Source organism: Liolophura sinensis, chromosome 11 (genome assembly GCF_032854445.1).
Source record: "Liolophura sinensis isolate JHLJ2023 chromosome 11, CUHK_Ljap_v2, whole genome shotgun sequence".
Taxonomy (NCBI): Eukaryota; Metazoa; Mollusca; class Polyplacophora; order Chitonida; family Chitonidae; genus Liolophura; species Liolophura sinensis.
The window spans coordinates 17,555,782-17,583,053 of NC_088305.1; the positions used below are offsets into that span (position 1 = coordinate 17,555,782).

The following is a 27,272-nucleotide window of genomic DNA, read 5'->3' on the forward strand; positions in this document are numbered from 1 at the left end:
GTAAGTTTACTCTTGCCTGCTGTATCATGCAGTAACTCTCCTAATGTGTGCTGTATCATGTGGTAAATTAACTGTTGTGTGCTGTACCATGCGGGAACTCTACTGTTGTGTGCGATTTCATGCAGTAAAATCACTGTTGTGTGCTGTTTTATGTAGTAAAATCACTGTTGTGTGCTGTATCATGCGTTAACTCTACTGCTGTGTGCTGTTTCATGCAGTAAAATCACTGTTGTGTGCTGTTTTATGCAGTAAAATCGCCTTGTGTGCTGTACCATTCCGTAGCTCTGCTGTCGTGTGCTGTATTACGTGGTAACTCTACTGCTGTGTACTGTATCATGTGGTAGCTCTACTGTTGTTTGCTGTATCATGTGGTAACTCTACTGTTGTGTGCTGTATTATGCGGTAGATCTACTGTTGTGTGCTGTACCATGTCGTCATTCTATTGTTGTGTGCTGTATGATGCGGTAGCTCTACTGTTGTGTGCTGTACCATGTCGTCATTCTATTGTTGTGTGCTGTATAATGCGCTAACTCTACTGTTGTGTGCTGTATCATGCGGTAGCTCTACTGTTGTGTGCTGTATCATGCGGTAGCTCTACTGTCTAACTCACTACTGAGTGAGTGAGTGAGTGCTTGGAGTTAAACATCGTACTTAACAATTTTTCAATCATATAACGACGAAGGAATCCTTAGAGTGCATGTTTTGTGCCTCACTGTTGCAGGACGGATATCCACCGCTCTTTTAACAAGTGCTGCTTCACTGAGAAGCTTTTCTCACGGCAAGTAAGCCGCCCCGCCCGAGCCATTATACTGATACGGGGCAACTAGTCGTGGCACTATCCCTTTTATGCTGAACGCCAAGCGAAGCTGGGTTTTGTGGTAAATGTGCTGTTGTGTATTGTATCATGTGGTATTTGTACTGTTGTGTGCTGTGTTTTGTGATAAGTGTATTGTTGTGTGCTGTGTATTGTGGTAACTGTACTGTTGTGTGCTGTGTTTTGTGGTAACTCTACTGTTGTGTGCTGTGCTTTGCGCAAACTCTTTTGGTGTACAGTACTGTGTGGTAAATGTACTGTTGAGTTCTCTACCATGCGGTAATTTTATTGTTATAGGCTGTATCATGCGGTTACGCTACTATTGTGTACCGTATCTTGCAATAACTATAGTATGGTGTGCAGAACTGTGCGGTACACGGTGTGTAACTTTGTTGTAACAGAACTTCATGGGAACAATGAGATAACATTATGTTAGTTTTTAGATGTTCATTTGGAACTGTATAGCAGCTTTACAGTACTGTGTTATATTGTGCGGCATTCGGTATAATTAAGATGTACAGCATAGAGAAAAAAACCAGAGCAGCCACGACAGTGTAATAGCTGACAGATTGTTACACATAGCCGGTGAAATATGGCCTATTGTCAACTACCTCAGTCAGGGTTTTATTCAAACTGTTTATGTAAATGCGTAAATGGTAGCAAATTACATGCCCCTCTAGCACCATGGCTTAAGCAGAAAAAAAATACTGTGACGTTAGCTGCAATTTATTAGATGTCAGTGGTCTAGAATTACTCAAAATGCTGCGTTCTTCTGACATTTAACATACAATCACAAGAACGATGTCAACATTTGTAGTGTTTTGCAGTAACTGTTCGTCATGATGGACTTTCGTGTTGTTGATCACCACTTTATTGTTCACATGTGATGTGTGGGAACATGTGTGAAAAAAATCTCCAAACCTCGCACTTTACAAGAGAATGTGTACTATACCTCCCTTGGGATATTTGATAAAGGTCACAATCGACATCGTGATCATTGCGTTTTGATCTGTTATACTTTTGTCTCGTTTTGTGACAATGGTAGGATTAGCTTTCAGCGAAATGTTATCCAACCCACGCTGTCCACACCAACCACGTGGAGGAAAGGAGCTGTGCATTAGGCTGTAGTCACCCCATACCCACGAAAAGGGTAGGCTATCACCATAACCAAAATAGTAAAAACACCCTTTTAACTGCAATACAAAACCACAACCAATACTATCAATCCCGATGAAATATATATATCTAACGATCGGCCTAATCAAAAGTTTTACGCTCAGCTCTATTGCATTTTCATTCAAAATAAAGGTTTTCTCGCGGTTTCGTGTTTTCACCCAACCGTCTGCGTTCTTGCCATGTCAAGATCATTGCTTGAGGGAAATGTTTGCAACATAAACGAACAGTAGCGCTCAAACGAAAACCTGATTAAAAAAATTTGCAACATACTCTATTGTGGCTATGCGACTCTATTCTGCTGACAGCAGTAAAATAAATGCGTTTGAAACAATTTTCGAATGGCAGTCTAAACAATGCTACCAATATTTAAAATACAGCAACAGCTCCAAGGCTACTCCACTCGGACATAAAATATACAAACTGCTACATGAAAACGCCATTTTCGAAAGATTACATTTTGGATTTGAGCTCATAAATTCTCTAGGTTTTAATTTACAGTAGATCACATGACTACGCTTAACAGAGGCGTAATAACGTTACATAGCAGCAGACAATTTGTTAACAAATCTAGCTAAGAATTCAGTTCTATTCAGTTCAAAGGTACTCATTCAGATTCCAGCTGTAATATTTGAGGTACATGCGTACAGATGGTGGCACGTACATGCATATGTCATCTTGAATGCCGAGCGTAAATAATAATAATAAAAAAATTCAATTTGCACACAGACACATCAAAGTGATTAATAACAATAATAACACTTCCGATTTATATGCCAAATTTAATCAGTACATTTCTGGCGCGAGACTCCATCCATAATAATCAGCATTGGATTATATAAATGCACAAGCCTTGGTTTATATTATTTATTTATTTCATTGGTGTTTTACGCCGCACTCAAGAATATTTCTCTTAAACAACGACGCGTTATGGTGGGAAGAAACTTGGCAGAGCAAGGGGGAAATTCAGAACCATGCGCAGGCTGCTGGCAGACCTTCCCAAGTACGACCGGAGAAGAAGCCAGCATGAGCTGGAGCTTCGGTTTATATTGGCATGCAGAATTTCAATGGTATAAGTGATATCTACATGTAGGCAACGATCGTTGCCTTGTCTGGCAAAATGACGGACAAAACAGGATAAAAAGTAATTTTTTCCATGTACATATATTTGCTTATCATAATAAGATCTATTTTCTCAGGAAACTGAGAAGAAGGTATTAAATATTTCTACCTTCCGAATCTACAGTTTCTTAGACAGAAATACTGAGCTAACGTGGCAAGTAAGTACTACGTTTTATGTTAAGCTCCACGCATATTCGACAACTATAAATGTAACTCCCACATCGTACCATTCTTAATCGAATATGAGTAGAACAATTTACTGAGCAATACAAATACAAATTGCCTTTATATGAGATAAGTTTTAATGTGAAGGAAATGTGTTTAAATTTTTCAATTAACTACGACAGCACTTAGATTGAACCAAGACGAGTAATATGGCATATACAAAAAAATATTCCAGAAAAATCCTTCAACTGTCTAATGTAGGACTCTCTTAATGTTAGAGTAACTCACCCACCTACATATGTTGTAAACTGTCAACCCATAACAGCAGTGAACGCTTTATGTTTGGTAAATTGCGTGATATAATTACGCACGCCATGTACACTTCTGATAGATAGCAAAATTTAACTTCAAAGATTTAATGGCACTATTGGTCCCCTGTGTACGATTTTACGAGTCAAACACCAGACTGAGCTTTTCCTTTTGACACATTTCGAGGTAAAAAAAGACAATTTAATGCAATCCGGTAAGCTTAATGTGAACTGTACATCAATATTTTAACATTAATAACTGAAACATCATCCCTCATGATTGCAATTTGGAATTTTTTCCAGTCACATCACAGGTAAATCATTTATGTTATCCCTGTATAATGCGAAATGTTTTCCCATTAGAAGTCTCATGACATTTTTGTTCTACAGACTGAATGTACCGTCCCCTGACATACGCGTCAGAACAATTAACTGGCGTTCAGCACACCTTCATAAGTTCCCAGTCATCATGAACAGTCTTATGATGCCCCATCCTATGGTTAAGTGTTATAAATTTATCCAATCTAATATTCTCTCCCAAAAAGAAACGCAAAAGTACAGATAGCTTGTAGAAGGTATGACCGTTCCCTTGTGGCTTGGTGTCATCGCCGAATGAACATCTGTTAATTAGTTTATGATAACCAGTACTGATATTCTGACTTTCTCAGTGAACCAGGTTCAAATCAGATTGTTCAAATAACGCATCGCGGAACTGACAGAAGTGATTTGAATGCTGGAATCAAATTCAATGTGCATTCAAATTTGCCCTGGACAGCGAGGCCTTTCGGAACCTATACAAAAGTGTTTGAAGCGTTTTAAGAACAGAGTTGCCAGCAGGCTTTTTCTAATATACAAATAACCCATGTAAAGTCTGCCTAATCATAGCCAAAAGGATTTCCTATTTACCACGCCCGAAGCGTTCTTTTTTATTTCAAAAGGGAAAAATAAGACTCTCTATTAGCAAATCCCCACATCTATCATACACAAGCTCGGATTCATTAAACAAAAGATAAAAGAAATTCAATTCTTCTGACATTGAGAGAAACCCAAGAATTGCTTCATGCTAGACCTGTTTTTCCCGAGCTTACCATCAGACAAGATGTAATACTTTTAAACGAGAGGAAATTTAAACGTTTGAAGTCATGGTGAAACGTAATGGACACGTGCATGTATGTGTAATGCTGATAATGGAAATAACCAAATTGAATTAAATCCAATCAGCGGCGACATTGAAGTAAGTAACATCATACAGATATAATATGTACATAACCGTTCAACTGTCCCAGCTGACCTGTCAGGAATGATAGGCAACTATTTTAGATACACTTTTTATAACACACTCGCAAAAAGGTATTCAGAGTAGACAAAAAGATGGACAAAGCTGAGAAGCTGAGCATTTGTGAACTTCAGAAGCTATGAACGAAAAGGGTGGCATTTGTGCAACCGCAAAACGCTGAGATTTACGTGACTTATTCATTTGATTGATGTTTTACGCCGTACTCAAGAATATTTCGCTTATACGACTGTGACAAGCATTATGATGAGAGGAAACCCATCACGCTGAGACAGGTCATTGTTAAATTCATGTTAAGAAAAGCTGTCGAAGTGAAATTGATGGAATCGTTTCACCTACGTCGACAAAAGTGCCATTTCAAAACTCTCCTAATTTAAACCTTTGTAAAAGATGTTGTTGGGCTTATATAAATACACTGAGTAAACTGAATCGTCCGGTGGTGTTGTTGTAATTTTGTTTCACACCTGAAAAATTGATTCGCTCGTATAATTAGCCGACACTTAGCCCTTACTGGAGAACTGTTTCTATTTCTGCTCAGTTGATCATAACGTATAGTTCGGACGTATCGAACTGTTTAAGAAACAGTCATAATGGGAGGGATGAGCGAAACAGTAAACTGTATGTCACGTCAAAGTCGTTTCTCACCACGCAAAAATGAGCAATATGTAGATCACAAGCTGCTACGAATGCCCATTTCCAAAAATGCACCCAGCGAATAAGAACAAGAAGTACACCATCTCCAACAACAACGTCAACATCATTGTCCTCCATCCCTCACATGAAAATGCTGTTTGTCTCACATGAAAATGTTAATCATTTTGAATCTAGAAAAAGACCGTTGTTGAATGCCCACAAGTGAAAAAAAATATTTTTAGAAAATCGTATAGTAGTTGCCTTAAACATATACATTTCGTACTGCTAATGATAATACTGGAACCTGTCATTCTAAGCGATGTACATGTATTCCTATCTAGCAAGCCTGCCCGAGGGAGACCGCCGGTATCCGTTCTCTTCCATTCCCAGAATCATGAGTGTTATTACTGTATACCCTCGGTTTTCGGTGAACACCGCCTTGGGCCTCTATTACCGGCGTAATAACATCGTAAACATTTCGGAGATGAAATCGCTCAGCATGGAAGGTGATTCAGGCAAAATTCCACCGCGCATTACACGCCAGACAAAATGTGGAATTATTAAAAGTCTTTTTTCGTTATTAAATTGCGCACAATTCATACACGAATCCTTTCACACACGTAAACATGGGTTGTACGACATTCTTATTTGTTTAGCGCTATAGCTATATGGCTAATAGTTTTTTTTTCACAACACGATAGCTTTGTATCTTTGCCATTGCCCGCAGATATGATGTAAGGTTTGGGTACATACCCGGCAAATTTAACATTTGTCACTGACAGATTACAGTAAAAGCGCATTTCCATTTACCATCGCCTGCAGCCTTGGTTTTCAGCAGAAGTTATGGAGTTTGAGCCGCTCATGCCTCGCTGTGACAGGTTGTTCATCACCTCAGACAGCCGAGACTTAAGTTTTGTCTACAGGGCCATCCAATAGGTATGTGATTTCGCATATGTAAAGTGATGTCCAAAAGTAGATTGATTTTGTCATTCCCTACTGGTTTGTTTTTACCAAACATAACTTTGATCGTCATAGCATGAGAGAAACATTCTTGAATTCTGCTCTAAGCAGCAGTAAACAAACAAACAAATCAAAGAAGACAAACAGAAATGCACGGTGAACGTAAGCGACTATATATTTGAGCACAACATCAAGCTATCAATCCCAAATATGTAAACTGTGCCTGTAACAACAAAGGTACTTTTTGAAAATGAGTAATTACTTTTTAATTATATAAGTGGTCTACTCCGGTACTCCGGTCTCTTCCGAGCATAAACCTGACCTCGGCCATATAATGGTTTACTCTGGGCATTCCGATCTCTACCCACCCTTACCTTGAGCGCCGACATATAATTGAAACACTTATGAATTATTGATAATTCTGACGTCAGTCATGTTAGTGGTTTACTCCGACACTCCGATCTCTTCCAACCATAATTCTGACACCAGTCATGTAAGTGGGTTACTTCGGCACTCCTCTCTCTTCCCACAATAAACCCAACCTCAGTTATATAAGTGGTTTACTCCGATCCTCCCGTACTCCGGTCTCTTCCCACAATAAACCCAACCTTAGTTGTATAAGAGGTTTTCTCCGGCAATCCCATCTCTTCCGACAATAAACCCAACCTGATTTCTTCGCACAATAAACTCACCCTTAGTTGTATAAGTGGTTTACTCCGGTACTCCGGTCTTTTCCCACAGTAAACCCAACCTTAGTTATGTAAGTGGTTTACTCCGGTACTCTGGTCTCTTCCCGCAATAAACCCAACCTTAGCTATTTAAGTGGTTTACTCCATCACTCCGGTCTCTTCCCACAATAAACCCAACCTTAGTTGTATAAGTGGTTTATTCCGGCACTCCGGTCTCTTCCCACAATAAACCCACAATAAACCCAATCTTAGTTGTATAAGTGGTTTACTCCGGTACTCCGGTCTCTTCCCACAATAAACCCAGCCTTACCCTGATCGCCGACATATAAGTGAAACACTGTTGAATGCAGTGTTCAAGACGAATGTTAATCAACAAATAGGGGGTCTCCGTGGCTCAGTCGGTTAGCGCGCTAGCGCAGCGTAATGACTCAGGAGCCTCTCACCAATGTGGTTGCTCTGAGTTCAAGTCTAGCTCATGCTGCCTTCCTCTCCGGACGTAAGTGGGTAGGTCTGCCAGCAACCTGCGGATGGTCGTGAGTTTCACCGGGGCTCTGCCCGGTTTCCACCCACCATAATGCTGGCCGCCGTCGTATAAGTGAAATATTCTTGAGTACGGCGTAAAACACCAATCAAATAAATAGGCCTAAATAAATAATCAACAAATAAAAACAATAGAAATGCTCAATGAACTTTGACAAAGCCGGTAATCATTGCAGTGTATAGAATATATAGGTCCGTGTGTATCAACCAATCGGAATAAGGCCGTGGAGCAGGCATTTCGTAGCTATTCTTCAAAGGGAGGCGCAGAACTAGCCGTTAAAATGTCATCCGGCCGTAATTCGTTTCGCTAGAAGGTGTAGCATTCTAAACCAATGTGTGAAGGCATTCGAAAGCGAGGAAACACAGTAATCTTAGCTACATTATCTGATATGAAAGCATGTATCTGTATCTTGAAGGGTGTACATTATCCCTCATTTCTTGTAGCAGTTTGTTTTTTTTATCACAAAAAAACAGTTGCATAACAGGAAACTATTATACAGTGTTTTAGAATTATAGCCCGACAAGGACATCCTTTAGGGACTATGCAGCATAACTTTCATGCACGTGCAATGTATGTAGCTGTTCTTCCCTTGCCTTAGCAATTTAAATCCATCAAATAAGACCGAGAACAATAAATCAAACTAAAAAAAAAAGCACCGAATTACCTTAAAAATTACACGCTTTCATCTGGGAAAAATATCTTCATGTTTTTTTTAATTATCTGGTAGTAAATGAAACAAAACTCCATAAAATCATATTATAAAACAATATACGCCGTATCTGAGCAATGTTCCCCAAGCTCATTAGTTTTAGAAAGCTATCAACTGTACGATTCCCTGACGGTTAAGGTAATTCACCAATCTTATATCTTATGTATACAATAAACCCATTACGCTTGCGTTTTTATGCTTAAACCACTTTCAGAATGCGCGATGTACACTTTCAAAAAGACAGCCATTTTTAGCTCTAATGGTTTATTGGCAATACTGGAACAATATGCACGGTTTTATAAGTGCATAGCCGGATTAAACTTTACCCTTTCTCATATTTCAGTTCAAAAATCGAACATTTCTGGCAATTGTTATCTGATAAGGTTGATGTGAATTAAACATTAACAAACTGAAACATTTATACCCTTTTGTACAATTAGGAACTTTCCCCTGTTATCACATGGTCAACATTTATGTTGTACAAGTGTTAGGGGTAAAATCGTCCTAATAGAGGGATCATGGCGATGACGGAATAGACGGAGAATAAACTGGCGTTCATTTATTTAATTATTTGATTCATGTTTTTTACTCAAGGATATTTCGCGACGACAGCCAGCATTATGGTGGGAAGAAAACGGACAGAGCCCGTGGGAACTGGCGTTCAACATTCCTTATATAACCATCAGGAATAATGTTGCCACGTAAACAACCTATAATTTAACTGAAATGTCATGTTTTAATCCAGCCGATTATACACTTCCAACAGGTTCAAATCAAACTACCTCCGTGGCTCAGTTGGTTAGCGCACTAGCGCAGCGTAATGACCCAGGAGTCTCTCACCAATTCGGTCGCTGTGAGTTCAAGTCCAGCTCATGCTGGCTTCCTCTCCGGCCGCACGTGGTAAGGTCTCCCAGCATAATTGAGCTGACAAAAGGCGTTTAAATGCCGGAATCTAATGCCGGTTTAAATTTGTGCTTTCGAATTATGCTCGACAACGAGACCCTTCAGGGCCTATGTAACAGAGTCTGAAAGGTTTTAAGAACAGACTTGCCAGCAGGTTTTTATTCCAACACATACACCTCATCTTGTGTAAAACCTTTGTAATTTCTAATTTTCATGCCTGAAGCGATGGTTTTCCTGTTTCAGTTCTGAGCGAAAACAAAGACTATTACCAAATCCCTACATTTTTCTTAAAAACAAAACTTGGATTCATTAAAGAAATGATAACAAGAATGTATTTTTCGAGCTATTGAAATGGAAAATAAGCATTGGCTCAAAATAACATCTTGCATTTTGATCCCTAGGTCGTCATCAAAGAAGATATGATACAATTGAACGAAAAGTGAAACATTTGAAGTAATGATCAACTGGAATACACATAAATTTGTACATGTAATACAGATAAAACCGAAATAACTAAACTAACCATATACATTTACATATAGTGAGTCCATACAGAAACAACAACTGGACAAAACTCAAATGTCATAACCCTCAGCTACTGGTAAATCTTAATGAAGGCACATTTGAATAGGAAAATTTCCGACATAGAACTCTTTTATTAACGAAAGGTACAAAATAATCTTACTGTATATCATGTGACCTGTTAGAAATTTTATGCATCTATTCTCGATTCCATTTACTATAACACGGGCGTCTTAAAGAAAAAATCCGCAAAAAGTTATTTAAGTGGACAAAAAGATGGAAAAAATTGAGGAGTGGAACTAAGCGACTGTGAAATTCAGAAGTATCTTTAGGAAACATGCTGAGACAGGTGATCATGTAAGTTTATGTTAACCAAAGTTGCCTAACAGTTTGGACAAGTCAGGTGATACTTTTGCAATTTTTTACCTCTGTCGACAAAATAACCGTTCAAAACCCTCCATTTTTAAACCCATGTAATTGATATTGTTTGGAGCACATCAGTACATTGATAACATTGAATCATCTCTATGCTTTTTTGTAATTTTGTTTGACGTATTGTCAAAGCCACTGGACAGATCGATTCGCTCGAACAGTCGCTGACGCTTAGCGTATTGGAGAGCTGTTTCCCTTTCTTGACATGTAATTGTAAGGTAATTGTCGAAGGTACCGAACTGTTTATGGAAACTTTTTTTCTATCACGATTGCAGGGTTGAATGAAATAATGCGCTATACAGTGACTTTGCAGCCACAGAAATCTTCATCTACTGCACGTCAAAGGTCTCTAATGCAATTCCAAGCCCTTATTAGGCACACCATACCGCGTCAGTGTTGTTGTTAACAAGAAAATGTAACCAATGCATGTGTCGGTCACAGGCTGCTACGCATGCGCATTTCCAAAAATGTACACCACAAAGCAGAAGAAGTACACCATCCCAAACAACAAGAACAACAACGCCGTCCTCAGTCCCATACAGCTGTGGGAAATGTCAGTGAATGTCATTTGAATCAAGCAAAAGACGATAGTTATCATTAAGTAACCAAATATGCACTGATCAAATCGTATAGTAGTTGGTTTCAGCGTAGGCATTTTTATTGATAATGATGGAACATACTAGAAACTGGCACTTTACACCACGTACACGTATCCTTATCCAAACACTCCAACCCGAGGTTTACCGCCGATGTTAGTTCTACTAAACTAGTGCTCAAAAGAAAGTATACAGCTGTTTGATCAGACATCAAATAAAAACGGAAAGAAATATATTTGAAATTATTTTTAATTCCATAAGAATATTCCATTTCACCTGAAATGTCCATACATACAGTTCATTAAATGGTGAAGGTTTGGTTTGATGGTCAGTCAAAGAGATGTGGTGTCAACAGAACATTTACACATTTGCAAAATTCAAATGAAGCATTTTCCCCTCTGGAAATGTCATTCAAATCATGCTCAGTAGCGAGTGTGGCCTCCATTGGCATTGATGCAGGCCACAACACGTCGCCGCATTGATGACGTCAGGCGTCGAATGACGTTAGGTGTGATTCGTTGCCATTCTTGTTGGAGACACTCTTTCAGCTGTTGAGCGGTCACAGGTGGCACTGGCAGTCTTCCGACTTGTCTGCCTAGGTGGTCCCACAAGTGCTCAATTGGATTGAGGTCGGGTGAACATGCCGGCCATGGTAAGAGATCGATGTTGGCGTCCTGTAGAAAGTTGTTCGTCAATCTTGCAGTATGAGGTCTTGCATTATCATGCTGGTACAAAATTCCTCTTTGCTGTTGGTGGATGAATGGCACTACAACCGGTCGTAAAACTTCATCCGTGTATCTGCGAGCATTGAGGTTCCCATGAATCACCACCAGCCTCGTCTTCAGATCGCCGCAGATGCCTCCCCACACCATCACACTACCACCTCCAAACGCTCGAACTTGCTGAACGCAATTTGGCACCAAACGTTCTCCTACACGCCTGTATACCCTAGCCCGACCGTCATTTTTGTACACGCAAAATCTGCTCTCGTCGGAGAACATTACCCGTGCCCATTCACGCCTCTGCCAGCGTAGAACGCGCCTGGCCCATATCAGCCGACGACGTTGATTTTGAGACGTCATATAAACTCCACAATACGGTCGACGTGCCCTAATACCGTGTTGACGTAGTCGACGGTAGACTGTGTGTCGACTAATCGGGTGCCCTAGTGCCGTCGCCGCCGTTGACGTTGCCGTTACCTTCCGATTGCGGAGGTGAATGGTCCGGATGTGTCGATCTTCAGCGGGGGTGGTGACGCGTGGTCGACCGCTCCTAGGCCTGTCGGATGTAACGCCTGTCTGCCGGAGTCGCTGCATAAGTCTGACGATAGTTGCTCTTGTGCAACCAAAGGTTCTGGCAATGGCGGCGTTGGTCGCTCCTTGCTGGGCCATGCCGACAGCTCTCTCTCGCTCAACTTGGCTCAAACGTGGTATACCTCAGGTGTTTTGACTCATTTATACCGCCAAAAATGCACGTTCATGTCGTGTTACACGTGGAAGGGCCATTTTTCGATTTTATGCTAAGTTTAGGCAAATCTTGCTTTGTTGGGTCAGTTTGTTCCCTGGATGGATCGGCGTTTAAACGGGTAATAGGGCTCATCATGGATAATTTCTCAATTTTTTACTTTCCGCGATTTTTATGTATTTGTTTTGGTGTATACTTTCTTTTGAGCACTAGTTTATATTCCCATAATTGTCAGAATTATCACTCTAAACTCTCGAAGTTCGGTAAGCATCGCCTTAGGCCACTCTTATTGGTGTGATGTTTGTTAAAGTTTGTGACATTTGCCTTGTATTTCACCTATATAAGATATAGATATTTCTATAAATCTATGCGTCGAAACAGACATTCGTATACTGGTCGACAGCAAGGATGGAAATTCTGGGTCAATAATCGCAAGGTCAATTCCCAAAACGATGTTTAACACAAGCTACCAAAGAACTAAGAAAGTATATTAAATACAAAAATAGGACAAATTACTCTCTATGCTGTACTTCTTAAATTATATTATACAAAAAGAAGCTGTCAACAGTTTTCAGCGATGTAGGAAGGGCAAAGTATGTTCTAGGCGACTGAGTGAAATCAGTTTTTTTAACCGTGCACCATGCTTGAATGTAAATTGTCGATATTAAAATATGTATCTCACTTGGGGTTTGATTGCAACCGTTCATATATCCAAAGTGGCGATCTAATTCAACACGATGAATCTAAAAACCCCAGCCCCGAGTTAAGCGGAATCAGACTCAATCATGAAACAGAGTGCCAGAGATTCAGAATGATCTGTCCATATTTACTTACAAGAGAATTCTACTCATTGTAAAACTTAAAAAACTTGGAATGATGGAATAACCTTGACAAAAAAATTTTTTTCAGTAATAACTTCTGACGTTGATTGAAATCGTCATGCAACACGCAGGTATCCAACAAATGCTACAAGTCCAGATATGTACACACAGTATACAGGACCCTTCTAACTGTTGCTGTCCAAGTGTCCAAGATAATTCACAGTTTCAAAATTTAAACTATCCCTCTTGTCCTACAGTCTGCGAGAGAGGAAACCGTCTTGGTAATTTGTACAAATATAGGTCCAGATAAGATGTGCCATCTGGAGAGTATGTGGTTTCCATTAAACCCAGCGAAGATGGTTATATATCACAGCCTTCTCTATGTATGGATCGTTTAAAGCTCGCAGATCATCAACATACCGTTTAGGGAATGAGAAAGATCGGTTATGAAATACTCTTGAGATTTGCCAGAAGGCTTTTAAGACAACACAGATAACCTCTCTTGTATAAAAACTTTCTAATTATTGGATAAAGGGTTTCTTGTTTTCCATGCCCGAAGCCTATGTTTGTTTTGTAGTGTAGACGATGAATCAATTCTGCTCCATCTCCCAAATTATCCATATTATCACTCTATACTCTCGGATTTCGGTAAACATCGCCTCAGGTCACTATCGCTGACGTGATAACATGAAAGCCAATTCGGAGATGAAAACTCTGAGCTAGGTATGTGACGCAGGACAAACCTGCCTGAACATCGTACGCCAGACAAAAACTGGAATTGTTGGAAGTCGTTTTTCCTACAATTCGTACAAGAATCCTTTCACACACTTAAACATGGGTTGGGCGGCTTCCTTATTTGTTTACAGCGCTAGCTATGGTGCACAGTTTTTGTGCACCTGCTTTACTAAGTCGTCTGCCATCACCTGTAGAAGTACATTGTGAACATAGCTGGCACTTTTTATATTTGTGGATGACAGATTACAATAAAACCGCGTCTCTATTTACCATTGCCTCCAGCCTTGGTTTCCAGTGTATTTTTATTGCAAAAGTTTTGGAGTCTCAGCAGTTTAGTGATCGCAGTTGCCCGTTGCCGTACACATCCTTCAGGTCTATCTATATGCCATCAAATTTTCGTGAGGTTTCTCTTTTCACTCAAGTACAGGGTATTAAATTTCTATGCATATGTATCCAATAAACTGAGAGTATTTTTTATCCTCTATAGGCTATCCATTCAATATTGTCTATCGATATTATCCAGCATGTAAAAAATGGCGGGCAGAGTTGTTGACTGGTGAAAAAGGTTTGGCTTCTCTGAGGCCGTGGGCAGGGATTTTACGCACTTAATAGGTCCTAAAAGTAGGTGAGAGATGCCCCCAAAAGACAAACCAACAAGCAGAAAAACTCAGGCGAGTACCAGAAGCATGGGTAAATCAAATAATGAAGCTGGAGACGAAGGAGAATCGAGGACATTATTTGCTTCAACAACAACGTCACCCAAGCCTGAGGATACAACAACAACTGCCAGTGAGAATCCAAGCTCTGTCCAAGTAACACTTGCTGATTTGCATGCAACTATCCTGACTATGAACACAGCCTTAAATCAGAAACTTGTTTCAATTCAGTCAGATGTGAAAAACATTAAACAGGATGTGAAACAGATAAACGAGAGGGTAACCAAATTGGAAGGAAAATTCTCGAATGTGGAGGACAGTGTTAGTATGTTAAGTGACAAAGTAGACGAAATAGAAAAGTCCATCCCAACCACAGAACAAAAACTAATGAATTACGTCGCAGAATTGGAGAAAAAATTACTTCGCCTGGAGATACATAATAGAAAAAACAACCTTCTCTTCTATGGCGTTCCTAAAACGAGTGAAACCGAAAATACCCATCAGTTTATCAGGACATTTTTATCAACCGAAATGGGGCTAGATGCAGAATGGGCACAAAAACTGCAAATCGGCAATGTTCATCGATTACCAAAATCAAGTCATCCAAGTAATACCAACCCACATCAGCCCATCATAATGCGATTGGTGCACACAAGTGACAGGGACAAGATTTTACAGGCGACGTCCGTTTTGCGAGGAAAGAAAATGTCAGTTAGAACTGATCTTCCACCAGAACTGAAAAGAGAACGAGGAAGATTGGCTAACGTTGCCTACAAAATTAGGTCCACTGAAAATAAACAGACACGAATTAGAGTGGTTGATACTGATGTTATCCTGGAAACTAGGTCTATGAACGGCATTGGTCCATGGAAAATAATGAGAGACTGCACCATCTGAAAACTGCACCCCTCAATCTGCTGCTGTGCATTGTTAGGTCATCTGTCAGGTGCCAGGGACAAAGTGAGTTCAGTTGACAAACAAATCAGATCATTTTGCTCCTTATACATGTGGTAATTTCCTTGTTGCACTACATTTATCTCCCTTTGACCACCTGTGAGTGACAACGATTACAATTAATTAGATAAATATCATATATTAAATGCCACTGCCTTTATGTATTTGCACGTACACCCTGCTTGACCATGACGTACAGATCTTGCATTTCAATATCTTGGTACTTGACCAACAATGAGAAAACCTGTTCTGATAGTATTCACCTGAATTACTCTTATTAATACCATGTGATACATTAATCTCCCTTTGATCAGAGTGTCAGTTTGTGTGTAACACAAGTACTGTAAATTGGATCTCAAACTTCTAAATATGTTAGACTTGAATGTCTCATCTGCCATACTGTAGTAATTCTGTCTTTTATGTCTTAGAAAATCTAAACTCCAGTAATCAATTATTATATTTTTGTTTTGTTTACTTATTCCTGTTTCATTCCTTTTTTATTCCTTTTAAAATCTTATCCCTGCACATGGCCTATATGAGTCATCGATCAGCGAGGATGTACAGTAAGCGCTTTGATCACTGTGTATATGTTTGCACCTTTTTATTTCACTATTGTTGTTATATTATTGTGTATATTCAAATTGGGACCTTAAAGTATGTATGCCTCTCATCAGCCGTATCATTGAAATCTGTCTTGCAATATTATGGCTGATAATAACAACGATGAGGGCACATCGACTCTTGAACAGTTACCTTTTTATGATTGCATAGATTTTACTGACTGAGATTTTTACTGCATAACAATCCTGTAAACCCAGTGATAAAATCGACCTCTGCAGTTTTAGACCTTGACAATCTTTGTTTTAACCCAATACAAACAAATGTAATCGATGGCACCCAGTATATAACTGACGATTCCTCCGAGGAACAAGATTACTGGAGAGAGATCCACGATCACCAGGCTAATTATTTTCTTGAAGAGTCTTTTAAGACTTTGTCAAGACCTTTCTTAGATAGCAAAAACACTTCTGTGTTACACTTAAATGCAAGAAGTTTAAAAAAACACTACTCTGAGATTTTGCCCAACATCATAAGTCTAGATTATCCTTTTTCAATCATAGGAATGTCTGAGAGCTGGCTCAACCCAGGAACAGAACACCTTTATGATATCCCTAATTATAAATCGTTCTTCTCATCTCGCTCTAAAAGAAAAGGGGGAGGCCTAGTTCTTTTTGTCCATACCAGACTGGGTGAATGTTTTATTAGAGAACATCTCAGTCTTGTTGATGATGATGGCGAATATGAGAGTTTGTTCATAGAAACTACTCAAAAACAAAATAAACAAATCATAGGTATCTTTTATAGGCCACCGGGTAAAAGGGTTGATTGTTTCAACGATCAACTGTCCTCAATTTTGGAGACCATCAAGCCTGAAAACAAACTCTGTACAATATTTGGTGATTTCAACATTGATTTATTCAAAGCAGACACACACCTGCCGTCAAAGTATTTCTTAGAAAACCTTAAATCGTTCCATTTTTTCCCCAAAATTACAAAGCCCACAAGAATAACCGATAGGACTGCAACTTTGATCGACAACATATTTACGAATCATCACCAAAGTGCATTGAATTCCGGCATTCTCTTGACTGATATAACCGATCATTATATCAAAATTTTGAAACTTTTCTCAAAACACCATCAGTACCAAATTTCAGTCTCGATCCCTGTACCTCAGCAGAAGTTGTAGATGTTATCATGGGACTGAAGAATAGCTCTCCTGGCCTAGATGAGATTCGTGTTTCAGTTGTAAAGTATTGTGCCACAGCAATAGCGAAACCGCTGACCCATATAATAAACTTATCGTTTCAAACTGGAATATTCCCTGATAAAATGAAAAGTGCTAAACTCACACCAGTGTATAAATCGGGTGAAATGAAGGAGTTTAAAAATTACCGACCAATATCTGTCTTACCGTGTTTCAGCAAAATCATCGAAAAACTGGTGGTTAACTGTCTGACGACGTTCCTCGAAATGAACGATATTATATACTGTCAACAGTTCGGTTTCAGATCGCATCACTCTACTACACATGCAATAATTGCTCTATATGATAAACTAGTAACTGCTAAAGAAACAAATAAGTACAGCATCACTCTTTTTCTAGACCTTGCAAAGGCTTTTGATACTGTAGACCACAATATATTGTTGAAAAAACTCGACCATTATGGTGTCAAAGGTCTTAGTAATATATGGTTTAATGATTATCTGAAAAACAGATCACATTGCCTTTTATACAACGATTGCCGATCAACTACTAAATACATGAATATTGGTGTTCCTCAGGGCTCAATCCTAGGACCCCTTCTCTTTTTAATATACATTAATGACATTAAAGATGTTTCATCTCTACTTGATATCATATTGTTTGCTGATGATACTAGTGCTGTCCTTTGCAATGATGATCCAGCACACCTCCAGGAAACTTTTAATCGTGAAATTGAAAAAATTTACGAGTGGTTATGTTGCAATAAACTGTCTCTTAATATTAAGAAAACCAAATTTATGTACATCGCTCCCAATCGCAGAATAAATAATCATGCTACTCCTTTCCTGGCTATAGCAGGCGTAAATATCGAAAAAACCAAGACCTTCAATTTCTAAGGTATAACTTTCAATGAAAGATTAACGTGGACAAACCACATAAATAATATCTGCAAAAAATATCCCGTAATTTAGGGGTGATAAATCATATTAAATATGCCCTAAAGAAAAATACTCTGTTCATTCTGTACTATGCACTTATTAACCAATATATTACGTACTGCAATGCAGTGTGGGGAAATACTTATGAAACACATCTTCTTCCCCTGATCCGTCTTCAAAAACGAGCATTACGCATTATTACCTCCTCTCATAAATACGAACACACCGCGCCTATTTTTACTGAGTATAATATCTTACCTGTTACCGCGGTTAACACCTTTCAGACACTCCAGTTAGTTCACAAATACTTCTCAATCCTAGCAATACTCCATTATACACCCGTACTTACTTTACAAAACAGTCTGATATTCACTGCTATCCAACTAGAACATCATATTTTAACTTACACCGACCATTTCATAGAAGCAATCTATCCCTACACACTTGTAAAATAAAAGGACCGATCGAATGGAATAAACTGCCCTCCAATTTAAAAGAAATCACCTCTTTATCATTATTTAAATCGTCTTTGATAACTTTACTCCTGAGAAAAATATACAGCTGATGAAGCATATAGCTATAATCATTACTACACCAAGTCATCCACAATTGTACATACGTTTTGAATTAACTCAGTTGCGACACGTAGTTGCTTGCTTAACGTTTTCTCTTGATAGTATATTGTTGTCGCCTTGATTGATATGAATATTAATACATAAGTGCACATGTGTGCGTGTGCATATTTGTACACATATTTACGAATGTAAATTCTCTTTACTGTCTGTATATCCTTACATTTAGGAGTGGGTGCTACAGTAGTAACTACTATGTGTATGCATAATTAGGTACACGTGTACGTATGTGCAAGTGCTTCATTCCAACATATGAGTATTAACCAGTTAGCATCTCTTGTCAATTAAATTTAAACATGTTATGGGATACAATAAGCCCTTTGGGGTTTCTGCTCCCGCTAGAGTGCTATAAGTTGTATTATGTTGACAAACTGATGTATCCGTACATATGTAATTATGTGTGTGTGTATACACCTGTTTGTATTAACCTTGATTAAGAAAAACCATTATTATATAGGCCTACTTATACTGTGCACATTACGATAATATTTAAGATGTATTTGTATGAATATACGTACATTTACATACATATGCGTGTGCCTGTGTGTTTGCGGGTGTGTATGTATATTTATGTATATGTATGTGTGTATATGTGTGTATATATATTTATATATAACCATGCGGATACAAGAGGTTTAGGTACAGAGAGGTATTGAGATGTTCTTCCTTTTCTACTTTCTTTCTGGTGAATAAATCAAATCAAATCAAATCAAATCAAATGGGAGTTATGATTTTGTCGCCGTTTATCTGTCTGTCTGCCTGATGTCAGCAACCTTATACGGGAAAAAAATTTCTGATGTATTTGGATAAAATGTTGTGCATAAGTTGGGTATAATTGTTGATTTCTAAATTACATTCTACTTTGGCGGAGGTTTGCACTCTCGGCATGAATTCTAGTAGATAATGTTTTAATATAACAACATTATCGCCCATCTAATATATACTGAATTGATAAAGTGTTCTTTTTATTATTTTGCCGCAAAACGCCCGTAATCTACTGTGGCTTCAAGTACAAAATGTTTTAATATAACACCTTTTTCACTTATGTCATCTTTACTAAATTGATATAGTATTCTTTATATTGTTTTACTGCAAAACGCCTGGCTAGCCGATGTACCAGCTCTTTGAATAGCTGATGTAAAGGCTCTTTATCTATCTGAAGCGCAAGGTCTTAGTCTATCTGAAGCACAAGCTCTTTCTCTATCTGAAGCACAAGCTCTTTGTCTATCTGATGCAAAAGCTCTTTGACCAGCTAATGCTCAAGCTCTCTGATTAGCTTATGTTCAAACATTCCCGAGGAACAAGCTCTTGACTGACTGATGTACAAGCTTCTCGATTAGCTGATATACAAGCTCTTTCGCTGGCTAAAGTAAAAAGTTTCTGATTAGCTGATGTGGTGGCTCATTTCTAGCTAATCTACAAGCATTTTCATTAGCTGGTCTGCATAGCTCTTTAACTAGCTATGAACAAGATCTCTGACTAGCTGGTGTATATGCTTTTTGACTAATTGATGTCCAAGCTATTTGACTGGGTGATGTACACACTCTCACTAGCTGAGGTACAAGCTCTTTGATTGGCTGATGTACAAACACTCTCACTAGCTGAGGTAAAAGCTCTTTGATTGGCTGATGTACAAATACTATCACTAGCTGAGGTACAAGCTCTTTGCCCAGCTAATGTACAAGCTCTTTTTCCATCTGATGTAAAAGCTCTTTGCCCAGATGATGTACAAATACTATCATTAGCTGAGGTACAATGTCTCTTTGCCTGGCTGATGTAAACTCTCTCTTTGTCTGGCTGATGTAAACTCTCTCTTTGCCTGGCTGATGTAAACTCTCTCTTTGTCTGGCTGATGTAAACTCTCTCTTTGCCTGGCTGATGTACAAACTTTGCCTGGCTAATGTACAATGTTTTTGACAGTCTGGTGTACAAGAACTCTCAATAGCTGAGGTACAAGCTCTTTGCCGGGCTGATGTACAATCTCTTTTTTGCCTGGCTGATGTAAACTCTCTCTTTGTCTGGCTGATGTACAATGTCTCTTTGTCTGGCTGATGTAAACTCTCTCTTTGTCTGGCTGATGTAAACTCTCTCTTTGTCTGGCTGATGTACAAACTTTGCCTGGCTAATGTACAATGTTTTTGACAGTCTGGTGTACAAGAACTCTCAATAGCTGAGGTACAGGCTCTTTGCCGGGCTGATGTACAATCTCTCTTTGCCTGGCTGATGTAAACTCTCTCTTTGCCTGGCTGATGTACAATGTCTCTTTGCCTGGCTGATGTAAACTCTCTCTTTGTCTGGCTGATGTAAACTCTCTCTTTGCCTGGCTGATGTACAAACTTTGCCTGGCTAATGTACAATGTTTTTGACAGTCTGGTGTACAAGCACTCTCAATAGCTGAGGTGCAAGCTCTTTGCCCAGCTTATGTAAAAGCTCATTGCCCAACATTTGTACAAGCTCTTTGCCCAGCTGAGGTACAAGCTCTCCTTGCCCAGCTTATGTACAAGCTCTCTTTGCCTGGCTGATGTACAAGTGCACAGACCTCTGACCAGAGAGACTGAAACAATGTTCTATTTGGAGCTTCTAGGAATTTCACCCACTACATTATATTTACACAGAAAAAATCTGTGTTATGGTTGATAGTTCCAGTAACAACATGATCGCTTAGGTGAAAAGTTCATTTCACCTACATATTACTTTTTTTGCTCGTGAAGAGTGTAATCACAGCATGTGTTCTGGACAACAACGCCGTTTTAGTAAAAGCTAAAGTACTTTACAAACATACCGCTTAAATATTGGCAGCAGCTGAATGGGGAAGTCTCCTTCACTGAGTTGACAGAAAAAGGGTGTTATCAAAAACAGGGTAAAACATCGCAAGCTGACCGCAAACATGCTGACTGCAAACAATAATTGTTAGTGCAACAGAAGGAAAGCACTCCGACAGAACGTACAATATTGTAATTTAAAACTCAGTTACCTCCCTTCCTGTAGTCAGTTAAAACACATTTGTGTTTTAACATGTATCAAAAATCACATTTCTTTCTTTGTCCAACCAATGGATTCCAAATTTTTTTACAGAACCCAGTAAATGTCATCTTTGTTATTTATCATTGCAGCACAGTCACCACCCGCTATTTTTCTTGGTATAGAGATTGTAATCTAGAAACCGATGCTATTTTGGAGGTGGTGTAGATACGGAATGAGTGAGTGAGTGCTTGGGGTTTAACGTCGCGCTCAACAATATTTCAGTCATATGACGACTAAGAAATTCTAAGGGTGTATTTAATGTACCTCCTTGTTGCAGGACGGATTTCCACCGCTCTTTTATCTAGTGCTGCTTCAATGAGACGAATTACCGAAGGCAAGTAAGCGGTTCGGCCCTAGCCAGTATACTAATACGGGTCAACCAGTGGTGCACTATCCCCTTCATGCTGTGTAGATACGGACGTTAGTCCAGAGGTGTTCTAACCAAACGTGGAATTTCAGAGGTGGTGTAGACATGGGTAGTATTTCAGAGGTGTAGAGATGGGTAGTATTCCAGATGTGGTGTAGACATGGGTGGTATTTCAAAGATGATGTAGACATTGGTGGTATTTCAGAGGTGATGTAGACATGGGTGGTATTTCAGAGGTGGTGTAGTCACGGGTGGAATTTCAGATGTGGTGTAGACATGGGTGGAATTTCAGAGGTGGTGTAGACATGGGTGGAATTTCAGAGGTGTCGTAGACATGGGTGGTATTTCAGAGGTGGTGTAGAGATGGGTGGTATTCCAGAGGTGGTGTAGACATGGGTGGTATTTCAGAGATGATGTAGACATCGGTGGTATTTCAGAGGTCGTGTAAACATGGCTGGTATTTCAGATATGATGTGCACATGGGTGGTATTTCAGAGGTGGTGTAGACATGGGTGGTATTCCAGAGGTGGTGTAGACATGGGTGGTATTTCAGAGATGATGTAGACATCGGTGGTATTTCAGAGGTGCTGTAAACATGGGTGGTATTTCAGATATGATGTGCACATGGGTGATCTACGACGTTAAACCCTAAGCACTCACTCACTCTAATTCACTGGTGATTTGCATTACTAACCATTTCCAATCAGACAGTTCCGCAGTTGCGAAGAATCGTACAGTGAAATGGCGTATTTACTTTGTTGAACAGATAAAGCTTTGTGGGTACATAAAGCCGAGAAAAGTAAGTTAAATAATGTGTTATTCTTCGTTCTGCCATTTATATTGGACCGCCTTTTCTTGCCCCTTTGGAAGTAAGCGTCATGTGTTTAATCGACAACGATTTTACGCCGTTTGTCAAGAAGATGCGACAAATAACGATAGTACTATTAAGTAGTGAGCTATATATGGTATTTTGTCACAGCTGATTATATCAATAGACCACAGGTATAGAAGAGAAAACAGATTTTGATCTGGGTGTTCAAAACTTTTTTAACGATATATACGTACTCCACTACCGTATACGTAAATACACAACGAACAACGTCTGGTCTTTGTTATTTTTGAGTATGGATTATACAATCGGGTCCAAAGAACGCAATACACTGTATACATTTTTAGGAAACTAAATTGAAAGAGTATTGTGTTTTATTATTGATAGCGGAATGCATCATGTTAGCGCATGTTAAAAATATTATGTTATATATGACTGGCGTTTGTTGGTGAAAAGAGCTATTTGGTTGTCCTTATAGCATTCTATTATGCTGCAGTAACAATCAGTTCTAGCATCAGTCAAAAAAACATAATAGTATATTATATTTAACAAATAATATTTAACAGATAACAGATGAGTATTTTGTCATATCATCCTTATGGAAACTAGAAACGACAAAATAGTAATAATGTAGAACATTAGTGTAGAACAAGACTTATCGCGTGACAACACGTCCTGATATGTCACAAAAGTCTGACTGATAACTAGTTCTGACTTACCATATGGCCATTCGAAATGTTATCTTCTCACTTAAAAGTTACGCCATTAGAATAATGGGGTTTATGTATCACTCAGTATCCCGTTCCAAACGTAAATCCCCCCTAACAATGTGGCGTAATCATGTATGTCAACCAGTACATCACAGCTGAACAGATGACCAATCCAGGAGAGTCTGTAGAGATGTTATCATTAAAAAAATATACTAAAACTACCATATGCTTCTAGTGAGGCTGAGGTCTGCACGGTAACTAGTACCACGAAACTAACAGTGACCTGCGTTGGCGAGGATTGTACGTTATACTAACGCAAACCAGTAATGTCATGACGGGAAAAAATTGTGACGTAAAATGCCACGATTTAATTGGTCACGGACTATATAATTACCATATAGGTCCCGTGTACGTAGATATACGAGCAGAAAGTTCACTTGAAATGTTAAGCTTATCACTGTCATCTATATGCAATAAATGGCAACGGCTGTTTCCAGAAGTGTTTTTTGCTGTTTTTGTTTTTCATCTTTCAATGTTGTAGCGCTTCAGCAGCGAGCATAATATTATCAAAGATAAGGGATATTTTGGTAAGATAACCTGAAATATCACACGACTGCCGACGAAGATAACATCTGGCCGACAAAACCTTTTTACTGACCCGTACAAATGCACAAAACCTCCTTTACCGGAATTAATTAAGGACAAAAGAAACAGAAGAAAACAAAAATGAACAGTTTTTGAGTGAATGCACCATGTATGTCAGCCCAACTGATAAATATTCCCCAGTATTTTTAAGTGTTCTGTTTGAATATGTGTATTCGATTTATATGCTGTACTAACATTACGGCATCGAAATGAAGCCATTTTTGTGAGTGAAGGTAACACAGCTTCCTGTTTTCCCATTACCTCAGCCAGGGTTTTACTTTAACTGCTTGTGTGATGAAATAAGTAGCTTTATTAAAGGACCCATCCGGTTTAAGATTAGTACGGTAGGTACAAATTAAAACTCGCAAATGTTGCTTTTGAAAATCAAAAATGAGTTAAGTGGTATATTGATGGATAAATAAAGCAGAGACCTCAAGTGGTTTTACGTGGGAATATATAATAACTGTTAAATTCGACCATCAAAAATAGGCAAAGAGTTATTTTGTATACAAGACACACTGAGCTGACTTGAATACGATAAAGTTTACCTCGTAAATCAACAGCAGCCATGAACATTCTGTTTGAAAATTGGCAAAAGTATGGTTTGTAGAGCATTAAAATCAAAACGCCCTTTATTTTTCCAGTCAAGAAGAGATTTCATATCAGATTAATCACTTTCTATGGTCAGAATATTATCAGATATAAACTGCTGACATGAGTCATCTGCAAATAAACTTGCTTAGCTTGCAATGTTCGCACCATTATCGTTTATATCAGAAAAAGGAGGGGGGTGGGGGTGGGGGGCATGGCCGATGTGTTTACCACGCCAGCGCAGCGCAACGATCCCGTATCCCGTAGCCTCTCACTGCAAACTGCGGTTGCAGATAGTTAAGGTCCAGGTCATGCTGGCTTCACACCCGGCCGTACAAGGAAGGTCTGCCGATGACCGTGGGTTTTCCCCCGGTAATTTCCGGTTTCCCCCTAGCACAATGCTGGCCGCTGTAATATAAGTGTAATTTTCTTGAGTACCGTGTAAAACAGCAAATAAAATAAATAAATAAATATATCAGAAAAAAAAACGGGGCCCAACACAGAACCTTGAGGCACTCCAGCGTTAGTTGACCTGATATCAGATGAACTGTCCTTAATAACTGCACATTGCGTTCTACGATATAAATAGCTTTTAAGCCAATTTAGAGCGTGTTCCTCAATTCCAAAGTATTCAAGCCGGTGAACAAGGCTTTAGCTATATAATAAACAATGAGGCAGCAAATATCGCCATTATCAAGGGGTATTAACAAGGGAATGAAAATATTTCGATAAACTAATAGACGGTAGAGTGACCAGGCAGAAAACTTGACAGAAACCTATAAATTAAGATATTGCTAATTAAGATAAAGCAATTATGTGTGTTTTTTTTAAAAAATATAATTCTTTCCATGATTTTTTCAATGAGATGGGGCGATAATTTCGGAATATGTTTACTCGCATTCTGATACACTGGAATTACATTTGTGGTTTTCCACCTTTGGGACGGTCTACAATATTAGAAAGGCACATACACCGTGCCAGCTACGCTTTTCAACATTTTGTAACTAAGATGATCAGAGGTTACAGTCTTATTTACGTCAATGATTGAAATAATATCGTGAGTTTCTAAATAGCAAACTGAGATCGAGACAATGAGCGCGTTATACCGAATCAAATCTAGCAAATCAAAATAGCCATCGTCAATAGTAGAGATGGAAGAGAACTAATTGCTCATGGTGTTTTCCGTTTTGACCGCAAGGAAACAAGTTTCAAACTGTCCCTTGATCGTTTGCAATGTTTGTGATATTTCAATAAACTGTTATAAATATTTCCAATCGTACATGAGATATTTTGCCTTGCTTAGCCTGAAGAATGTTATGAAAAAATGTCTCCCTGGCATGCTTAACCATATTAGCAATATTGTGTGTATTTAGTCTGGTTCGAATGTCTCATTGTTGTGTTTGCTTTCTTTCTCAATCTTCCTTTTATTCTCGTCAGGCTTATTAGCTTTGATCCCAACCATGGTTTGTCACTTTGTCGAATAGTGACTTCGTTTTGCTTATTTTGGTGTAGCAAAATCGATATCTGGGGAAGCGTCAAAGAAAATTTTGAAATTTGTCTCTGCCAAATGGAGAGGCAAAGTAAAAAAAAATTACGTATAGAATATATAATAAAGAACATGTAGACTAGGGTTTGCAATGAATTTCAGACTGGCACACATTGTAGTCGAAAATAGTCAGCTAGATGTATCAAAAGCTTAGCAAACACACAAGGGAAAAAGAGATGTAAAACTCAACAATTATTTTAGGGGCACAGTTTTCAGCAAACTCTGATATTGTAACCATGTATATTTGAACATGGCACAGGACATTGCTCAGTATACCATATGGTATAGTTTACTCTGACCTACGCATACACACTTAACAAACATAGTCAATGTGCGACTTACTTAACAGTGCTTACATTCAACCTCAGAAGTGTTGTGAATTGTACAAGACAACTATTACTTTACAACTAGAAACCTGTGTCGGTGTCATTCTACATGAAGGGCTCCTATCAACATTTGTTAAGGTTTTGCATGTTGTACTGTTTTGACCTTAAAGTATCCCTAAAAAGTCCGGGTAAATTTCTTCTTTGATTAGAGGTTATCTTGGTATATCCGGGGTTCTGTTGTTTTTCTAAGGTAAAATAATTTACAATGTACTGTTTATCCACGTGTATATATAAACTTGCCGACCATAATGCTGGCCTCCGCCAATTAGGTGAAATATTCTTGATTAAGGCGTAAAACTCAAATCAAATAAATATATGATATTAACTGGTGGACGTCAGTGATTG

General features: G+C 38.8%; 1 protein-coding gene across 1 annotated transcript in view; it reads right to left on the reverse strand.

Annotated features, from left to right (window-relative positions):
* Positions 1 to 23,829, reverse strand: part of LOC135477934 (histamine H3 receptor-like) — a 101,761-nt gene extending 77,932 nt beyond the window's left edge. The window contains exon 1 of the mRNA XM_064758157.1: positions 23,769 to 23,829. The gene's annotated coding sequence lies outside the window, so the exon portion shown is untranslated. The remainder of the gene's footprint in view (positions 1 to 23,768) is intronic.
* Positions 23,830 to 27,272: the final 3,443 nt, after the last annotated feature.